The 9,789-nt window shown below is 52.7% G+C and overlaps 1 protein-coding gene across 3 annotated transcripts in view; it reads left to right on the top strand.

Annotated features, from left to right (window-relative positions):
* Positions 1-216: 216 nt before the first annotated feature.
* Positions 217-9,789, top strand: part of Sbno2 (strawberry notch homolog 2 (Drosophila)) — a 70,810-nt gene continuing 61,237 nt past the window's right edge. For all 3 annotated transcript variants that reach the window (XM_013022837.1, XM_013022836.1, XM_013022840.1), the window contains exon 1: positions 217-304. The gene's annotated coding sequence lies outside the window, so the exon portion shown is untranslated. The remainder of the gene's footprint in view (positions 305-9,789) is intronic.

Genomic DNA, 9,789 nt, shown 5'->3' with positions numbered 1-9,789 from the left:
ACTGGCGCTAGGGCTCCTAGCCTTGAACAAAAGAAGCTCAGGGACAGTGCCCAGGCCCTGAGTTCAAGCTCCAGGGCTGGCAAAAAAAGAAACAGGCTGAGCGCAAAACCACGGCGTGTGCAGGAGCGCGCGGAGTCCCGCCTCCGGGAGACCACGCCCCCGCCCCGCCCCCTCACGGCATAAGCCGGAAGTGCGCGGGGCTTCCAAGATGGCGGCCCAAACCCGGAAGTGAGCGGCGGCTGCCGAGAGGCTCGGAACGACTGAGGCGCCGCAGGTTTCGTCGCCAGCCGCACCCGGGCTCGAGGTGAGGCGTCCGGCGGCGACCCCCTCCCCGGCGCTGTCTGGACTTTCCCCCTGCCAGGCCTCGGTGCGCTTTGCTTCACCTGGGCCTTGCGCTCCTCGCCGCCGGCCGCGTCCCGAGACAGGTTCCGGCTCCTCGGGATGGGGGTTCCGGGACCGCGCGGCGGGGGCGAGCGCGGCTAAGACCCCGGCCCGCCCCGCCCTCCGCAGGCCTTGGCCCCGCCCCGCGCCGCGACCCCCGCCCTCCGCCGCCAACCTTTACCCCTGCCTCCTGCCGCGACCTCCTCGGTGGCGAACTCTGATCCCGCCCTCCGCCGCGACCCCCTCCTGAGTGAACTCTGACCCTGCCTGGCTTTGGACCCCCCCCCCACCGCGCTGTCCTCCTCAAGAATTGATCCCTCGCTCCGCCGTTATCCCCGTTCCAATAGTGAACTGCGGCTTTCCCTCCGCCGTGCCCCCCGCAAACCTCCCTTCGCCCGGTTGACCTCAGCCTTCCCGAGACCCCTCAACTTTTCATTCCTTCCACCTCTGCTTTTTTCGGTGACTTCTATCTCACGTTCCTTATTGACTCCCGGCCTTTTTTTTTTTTTCTGATGACCAACCTTGGACTGTACCGAGACTCCCCTCCGTCCCCCCCCTCCCCCATGACCCAGAGCTTGCTTTTCACTGAGAGTCTCTGATCTCTCCTTGGGAAGGGAGTACATACTCCATCCATCTTTGCTCTCCTAACCTCTGATCTCTTGTTCAGTGATCTTTGACCCCAGGTTGCTTGGGGGGTCTCCTGTCTCCCTTCTGCCCAGTCCTGGAGTACAGCTCTCCTCTAGGGTCCCCTCTTCTGTGGGCTTCCACTTCCCCAGCCCTCCAGAAGGGACAGAGATGCCTCTTGGCTGAGTTTCTGGGGGCAGTGGGTCACCCAGGTTGGTGGGAACTCACTGGTGTTAGTCAGGCCTGTGCCGTCCTCTGTATGGGATAGGAGTGTGGCAGGAGTCACATCAAAACTGGGATTCCAGTGATCGCCCTGGGAGGGCAAGGGACAGAGGCATAGAGTTGGGTGGATCAGACAGGGGAGGCCTGCCTGGTGGGTCTGGCCACCACCTCAAATGCCTGGAAATGAGGCTCAGCTAAAATTGGGGAATGCTATGGAGTGTCAGCTAGAGTCTCCATGAGTCTAGAGGGCAGGGGAGCTGGGGTGTCTGCCTAGATGAAGTCATTAACATTTGGAAAATTAAAAACAAAGCAAAAAAAAAAAACAACAACCCAAAAACAACTGCCACCAACAAAAACCAAACCAACCTGAGTCTGTAAACTGTGATGGGACATTCCCTCATTCTGCTTCCTGGAATGCCTGTGGGTCCGCCCGCTGTGGGATGGGAATGTCCTTCCTGCCTGGGGACATTTGGTGCCATCTGTTGTATCCTGTGAGTGGCGAGTGCCTGTGTTGGTGCTTGCTGACAGTTCAGAGGGCAGTGTTTTCCAATGTGGTAAAGGGGATCAATGTTGGGCTGACTGGAGCTGAGGGCCTGCTGTCAGGTGAGGTGTCAGGTCCTGGAGCCTGGTGAATAGATGGGGGTCAGATCACAGTGGGAGTTTAGCAAGGGTTGTGGAACAAACGGCCCCTGCCTATGAAGGGTATGGAAATTCCAGAGAGGTCCCAAGGGACATTGCCTTTTGGCTTCAAAAGAGTGACAGCGAACTGTCCAAGCCAAGCCCTTCCTGCCAGCATATAGCCAGACCCTGCCCTGACTTTCCCTCCCTCTTTCTGCCCCCGGGGATTGTACTGCCCAGGCTTAGCTTCACTGTGTCAGGGGGCTAGATCCCTGGCTGACTCTCTCATCCCAAGCACCATCTTGATCAGCAGTTTCCTGGTTGTCCTCATGCTGTATTTTCCCAGGGGAGGGCCCCCAGAGGTGGGGCACCAGTACTGTTTGCCCTGGGTGCCTTCAAAGGCCTTTTGTGAGCTTTAGACCGGTGGTAGGTTGGACTGAGGAAAGCAGGGGGTGGTCTTGAGCCTCCTGGCAGGGTGGGTATAATTGAAGTTGGGGGAGGGTGCTTTGATTCATTTGTGATCCTTGCAGATTTCCTCTCACCTGCTCTCACCTGCCTAGAACTGCTGGGAGAAGGGCTGTGGCAGACAGGGGTGTGGCAAGCCCTGGGGGCCCAGACAGCCGACCATCAGCTTTGGAATCTGAGCAGGTCTGGCTGGAGGTGGGGGTAGGCATACAGGAGAATGTCCTATGTTCTTCCAGCCTGGTGGGGAAACTGAGGCCCAGAGAGCCTATGCCTGGCCAGTGTTAGCCATAGCCTGGAGGTTTGTCCCTGCACCCCCTGGGTGGGTGTGAACAGCTCAGCTTGGTTCTGGCTTCAGTTCCAGCTATGTCACAGACACCCCTCCAGCAAGTCTGGCAGGAAACACTGACCCAGGGAGAGAATAAAGAGGCAACTGTGTAGAAAAAGGGGCCCAGTCTTGGTTGCCTCCCCCAGAGGCCCCTCATCAAGGGTGGGATAGGCCACTTTTCCATGATTGGGGGTGTGATATAATCTGAAAGTGTCAGCATATGGGGAGGCTATCCCAGTGGAGTATGTGGAGGAAGTCCCTCTCCCATCGCCCCAGGATTTGTGAGGCACACATGCACACACGTTTGTATGGCTGCATGCACATTTTGTGTGTGTGTAGACTTACACGAAGGAATCAGAGTCATATATATATATACACTGGGTGCATATGTGTGCACCCTTGCATGTGTGTGTCTGTCATGTAGGCAAGTATGTTGCCCTTGTATGTGTGTGTACAAGGCTTGGAGAAGCTCCAGCAACTTTCCACAACTGAGTGCTTTGTGGTGAGACAGCACATGGGGAGAGCTGGGGTGTGGCCAACCACTGCGCAACCTGAGGGCAAGGTCACCCAGACCCTCTGGTCCTAGCTGCCCCTACTCCCAGCTGGCTGTGTGGGTTCACCCATTTTGCCCCTTGGATCTGAATTACCCCTTCCAGAGTCCTGCTTCTGTGGCCTAATTGGCTTAGATTGAAGAGTGGACTTTCTCAGGGTCACTGCCTATGGTGACTGCTTTCTCTTTGGGTCACCTTGCTTCTCTACCTGGGAAGTATGGTCACCTGCCCCTGGGGCTGTAGCTCAGGTAAGGGCAGAGCCAGAACCCCAGAAGAGACTGGGATTTGGAGTGCCCATCACTTGTGTGCTTTGGGCTTGCTGGACCTTGTCACAGGGAAAAGATTAGATCACTGTTTATCTACAATGCCCTGGGTGCACTTGGAAAATATGATACCCAGTAGAACTAGACACAGAAGGCCCCACAATGTGGGACTTCATTGATAGGAAACATACAGAACTATTAAATCTAGACACAGGGTGCTATGTTATAGTAGCTGGGGAAGGGATAGGATAGCTGCTCATGGGGCTTCCTTTTTGGGGGTGATGTGATATTCTAGAATTAGAGGGGATGTATACTCACAACATACTGATACCAGTGAGTTGTAAAATCTATGCAGGTGAATTTTTTTTCCCCTCAAGGCTAGTGCTCTACCACGTGATTGACAATCTCACTTCTGGCTTTGTGTGTGTGTGTGTGTGTGTGTGTGTGTGCGCGTGCCTGTGCACGTGCATGCGTGCACGTGCGTGCACATGTGTGTGCATGAGATTTGGAATAAGAGTCTCACAGACTTTTTTTCCTGCCTGGGCTGGCTTCAAATAGCAGTCCTCAGATCTCAGCATCCTGAGTAGCTAGGACTACAGGCAGCCACCAGCACCTGGCTATAGGTGAATTTCTTTCTTTCTTTTTTTTGGGGGTCCGGTCGTGGGCCTGAACTCTGGGCCTGGGCGCTGTCCCTCAGCTCTTCAGCTTCTAGTGCTCTACCACTTGAGCCACAGCACCACTTCTGGCTTTTTTTTTTTTTTTGCTTATGTGGTGCTGAGGAATCAAACCCAGGGCCTCATGCATGCAAGGCAAGCGCTCTACCACTGAGCCACATTCCCAGCCCCGAAAGCCCATTTGTTGAAATGTTAAAATATACAGGGTTGAGAATGGACCATAAGCCTAAACCTATAGCCAGCTCCCAGCCCGTGAGTTTCTTAGTGTGTGGATTACACCTTTGAAAACAAGGCCTATCCAGGCCTTCCAAAGCCCACTTTTTTTTTTTTTTTGCCAGTCCTGAGGCTTGAACTCAGGGCCTGGGCACTGACCATGAGATGCTTTTGCTCAAAGCTAGCACTCTACCACTTGAGTCACAGCGCCACTTCCAGCTTTTTCTGGGTATGTGGTAGTGACGAATCAAACCCAGGGCTTCGTGCATGCTAGGCAAGCACTCTACCACTGAGCCACATTCCCAGCCCCCAAAGCCCATTTGTTGAAATGTTAAAATATACAGGGTTGAGAATGGACCATAAGCCTAAACCTATAGCCAGCTCCTACCAGGAGTGTGTGTCCTGAGGTCCCAGCCAGAGAGCAGAAGTGGTGCTACCTCTAACTCCAGCCCTTAGCATAGCTCTGCCCAGGAAGATTCTTCCTAGGCAAAGGTCTGATAGGAAGTGCCCTGAGGGGAATTTGGACTTCTGCTGAAGGGGCATCCTTGGGCTGTGTGTGTAGATGCAGGTGTGGCTCAGAGGGTGCTGGGTGGCTCTTCTGAGATATCCATTTAGTGGCTTCTCCCTAAAAGTCCATCCTGGGTGAGGCAGTGGTGTGGGCTGCACATGCCCTGCCCTGGCTCTCCTGTGGACTTCCTGAGGTCTCTGTTTTTCTGATGACAGGTTCTCAGAGTCCTTAGAGGCCAAGCCTACATCTGTAGAGGAAGCCAGCAGGAAAATGTCCTATATAGCATAGATGTTGCCCACTAGACCCCCAGTGCTGGTATTGCTGCTGAGGCTCTGGGAACAGCTAGGAGGCCCTATCTGTTGTATGACTTGGGGAGATGGTACAGTGGAGAGGCACTACTTGGCTCTTCTGTAGTGCATGGAGTGCAGGGGGAAAATTGGGGTAGACCCCATATTCCTGGACAACTTCAGGTCCATCAATGTGTTAGGTCACCTGTGTTGGGTACAACCTTTCACCAGATCTCATGAACCTACACCTAGGATTGAAGAGCCACATCCTTCTGTGGAAGACCTGGAGACTTGCTGTAAACCCTTCCATACCCCTACACTACTAGAGCAATGATCTCAGACTGGATGTGAGGGCCCTCCTTCAAGACTGGCCTTGTCCCGTTCCTAACTGAAACTGAAAGAGGTGACATCAGCTTTCTACCTCAAACTTGGTGCATTTCAAAAGTGACATGGGGCAGTAGAAGGCTAGTTGACATTTCCTGGGAGTCCCCCACCCCTGCCAGGTTAAAGGCCATGGACTAGGCTTAGCCCAGAGTGTGTAGCAGGCAGCAAAGTCTATGGAGCTGACTCACTACACCGGGGTGGGGCAGCCAGGTTGGGCTGTGCTGGGTGCTGCTGGGTCAGGGAGAAAGTCCATGTGCAGAGCCGTGGCTCAGGCACAGGGAGTACTCAGCCAGCTGTCTAGTGTCATCTGTCCAACCTGGAGTCAGAGGCTTCCCTCTGCATGGCAGGTAAACTGAGGGATGGTTCGCTTCTCTCTGGCCAGCACTTGTCTTGGCCATGAGACTGACTGTAGCACCATAATCCATGGTCTAGGAGAAACAGTTGGGGCTCAGCACATATTCTCTGCTGGCCTCCATGGTTGCATAAGGACTGATAATGAACATGGTTGGGGCAATCAGACCTGTTAGAGGTAAATGGAGTCAACCAAGGACTGGGGGGAAGGGAGGAGGGTGGAGAGGGAGCTATCAGTGCTGAATATTCTTAGCTAGGCTCAGAAGTTCTCTGTTACCCTGGCCTGGCCTGAGTAGGTCTTCACTTGACTGATAATCTGGGATGAGGAAAACTGTAGGCACAGGTGTGCTAGCCAGGAGTTTGGGGGCTCTCAAGGGATGGCACTGGATGTGTTTCAGATGGTTACTGGGGCTGGTGGTCCCAGTAGTTTTGCAGGAACTGGGAGGGCTGGATGTGGTAGCATTTATTTAGTTGTTTGTTTATTATACTGGTCCTGGGCCTTGAACTCAGAGCCTAGGTGCTATCCCTGAGCTTTCTTGTTCAAGGCTAGAGCTCTACCACTTGAGCTAGGACTCATTTCTGAGTTTTTAGTTACTGTAGATAACAGTCTCACAGGTTTCCTTCCTGCCCAGGGTTGACTTTGAACCACAATCCTAAAATCTCAGCCTCCTGACTAGTATTACAGGCATAAACCACTGGTGCCTGACCCTTAGTTTCTCTTGAAAGACCAGTTAATCCGGAAATCTGATCCACAGTCTTGCCTATGGAGTCTTTGCTACCCCCTTACATTGCCCCCTCCTATATTCCCCAGGGCATCCCCACTGGGCAGCTACCCAGGTATGATACCTCTTCAGAGGGTGGGGTGGATTACCTCACAGGACAATGTTCTGGGGCCTTTAGTTGTCTTAAGGGATTGACATATTCCTTGCCAGCTCCAAAAATGGAGGGTAGGGCTGGAATGTGACGTAGTGGTAGAGTGCTTCCCTTGCATGCATGAGGCCCTGGGTTCAATTCCTCAGCACCACATAAGAAGAAAAAAGCCGGAAGTAGTGCTGTGCCTCAAGTGGTAGAGCACTAGCCTTGAGCTGAAGAGCTGAGGGATAGCGCCCAGGCCCAGAGTACAGGTAGTATGACTGACAAAAAAAAAAAAAAGCCAGGGGGCTGGGAAGGTGGCTCAGTGGTAGAGCGCTTGCCTTGCATGCATGAGGCCCTGGGTTCAATTCCTCAGCACCACATAAGAAGAAAAAAGCCGGAAGTAGTGCTGTGCCTCAAGTGGTAGAGCACTAGCCTTGAGCTGAAGAGCTGAGGGATAGCGCCCAGGCCCAGAGTACAGGTAGTATGACTGACAAAAAAAAAAAAAAGCCAGGGGGCTGGGAAGGTGGCTCAGTGGTAGAGCGCTTGCCTTGCATGCATGAGGCCCTGAGTTCGATTCCCCAGCACCACATAAGCAAAAATTAAAAAAAAAAAAGCCAGAAGTGGTGCTATGGCTCAAGTGGTAGAATGTTAGCCTTGAGCAAAAGAAGCTCAGGGATAGTGCCCAGGCCCTGAGTTCAAGCCCCAGGACTGACCAAACAAACAAACAAATGTGGAGGTTATGTCCCCAGGACTTTGAGGCCTCCCTACTCACAACAGCACAGAGACAGAGGCTCCTGAGAGCCTAGAGCCTAGGTCACCCAATCTTGATTTTGCCCTGTGGGCTCCATGGAGGAGGAGATGCCAATCTACTGAGAGTACTGGAGGGGTTACAATTGTGGCTCAGGCTGCCACAATTGTGGTCATTTATTACATTATTACAGCAAAGAGAAAACAAGACCATGCTCCACTGGAGCGTCTGGGGTTCCCCCTAGGGATGCTACTGCCAGCAGGAACCACAGGGGTCTAAGACAGATCCTAGGTACCTTGTTCTAGGCCTGGGTCTATGCCCCTGTAGTCCAGCCCTGAGCCAGAACCAACCTTTCCTCTCCAGAAACTTGATGCTCTTCTGGCTGAGATGAAGGTCACTTGTCATGCTTTTGGCACCAACGCTGGTCTGAGGACAATGATGACTACTGGGTCATTTACCAAGACCAGCGCAATACAACTGTGTCAGCTCCAGTCACTGTCCTGTTACAGTCCTCAAGTAGAGATGACAGTCAGTGTCCGAGATCCCCTGTTTCAAGGAACTTGAACAGACAAGGGCCTTTTGCTTTTGAAGGATCAGGAAGTCGGTGGGGAGAGGAATTTGGCTTAACATCCACTCAGAAGAAGACCTGGGGGTGAGAGGAGACCCAAGCCTACTGAATCAGAAGTTTGTTTTCTTTTTTTTTCTTTTGGCAGATCCGGGGCTTGAACTGAAGGCCTGAATGCTGTCCCTGAGCATCTTTTGCTCAAGGATAACTCTCTACCACTTGAGCCATAGCTTCACTTCTGGCTTTTTTGGTAGTTTATTAGAGATAAGAGTCTTACAGACTTTCCTGCTCAGGCTGTCTTCAAACCACAATTCTCAGATCTCAGCCTCCTGAGTAGCTAGGATTACAGGTATGAGCCATGGGTGCCCAGCTTATCAGAAGCTTTTATTTTTTAATTTTTTTTTTGGGTCCAGTCGTGGGGCCTGAACTCTAGGCCTGGGGGCTGTCCCTCAGCTCTTCAGCTCAAGGCTAGCACTCTACCATTTGAACCACAGCGCCACTTCCAGCTTTTTTCACTTTGCTTATGTGGTGCTGAGGAATCGAACCCAGGGCCTCATGCATGCAAGGCAAGCGCTCTACCACTGAGCCATCTTCCCAGCCCCTTATCAGAAGCTTTTAAAGACCACATATAAATACCAGATCTAAACAGGCACTTTCCAAAAGAAGACACCTGCTTGGAAGGTACCTGGACAGAGGCTTAAAAGACCAACGAAAATGCCAGATGCTAATGACTCATGCCTATAATCCTAGCTACTCAGGAGGCTGAGATCTGAGGATCACGTTTCAAAGCCAGCCTAGGCAGGAAAGTCCATGGGCCTCTTTTTTTTTGGGGGGGGGGTCCGGTCGTGGGGCCTGAACTCTGAACTCTGGGCCTGGGCGCCGTCCCTCAGCACTTCAGCTCAAGGCTAACGCTCTACCACTTGAGCCACAGCGCCACTTCCAGCTTTTTTCTTTATGTGGTGCTGAGGAATCGAACCCAGGGCCTCAGGCATGCAAGGCAAGCACTCTACCACTGAGCCACCTTCCCAGCCCATGGGACTCTTATCTCCAGTTAATCACCAGAAAACCAGAAGTGGCGCTGTGGCTCAAGTGGTAGACACTAGCCTTGAGCTGAAGAGCTGAGGGACAGTGCCCAGGCTCAGAGTTCAAGCCCCGTGATCGACCAAAAAAAAAGAGCAACGAAGGCAGCAGCCTCAGCTCCATGCCTAGCCAGAGACAGATAGATTTCCTCTACTGTGAAGAAGCTTTCAGCTCTCCCTTGGAGAAAACTTCATCACACTTGTGAATGAATGGAACAGAAGCCAGCTCTTGAGACATAGACTCAGGGTCCTTAGGTGGAACTGAGCAGGCTCTGTGTTCCCCCCACAGGTAGAGGGCATGTTGAGACCTGGCCAGCCTCCTGAATCCCCATGAGTCCTGTGCATCTTTTTTTGTCAGTCATTGGGCATGAACTCAGATTCTGGGCACTGTCCCTGAACTTCGCTCAAGGCTAGCACTCTGAGCTAGCTATAGTGCCATAGTGAGCTATAGTGCCATTTCTGGCCTTTTCTGTCTTTGTGGTACTGAGGAATCAAACCCAGAGCTTCATGCTGCTAGGCAAGCACTCTACCACTAAGCCACATTCCCAGCCCCTCCTGTGTATCTTGTATGAAATCAATTGTAGGACTGGAGCTTTAGCCATCTGGACACGTGGATGGGCATGTGTGTATGTGGCCATTGCATACAGTAAAGAGCTTTCTTTTTTTTTTTTTTTTT

Source organism: Dipodomys ordii, unplaced genomic scaffold (genome assembly GCF_000151885.1).
Source record: "Dipodomys ordii isolate 6190 unplaced genomic scaffold, Dord_2.0 Scaffold64, whole genome shotgun sequence".
NCBI lineage: Eukaryota > Metazoa > Chordata > Mammalia > Rodentia > Heteromyidae > Dipodomys > Dipodomys ordii.
The sequence above is the reverse complement of the archived record's forward strand: the minus strand, read 5'-3'. Positions and strand labels throughout refer to the sequence as shown.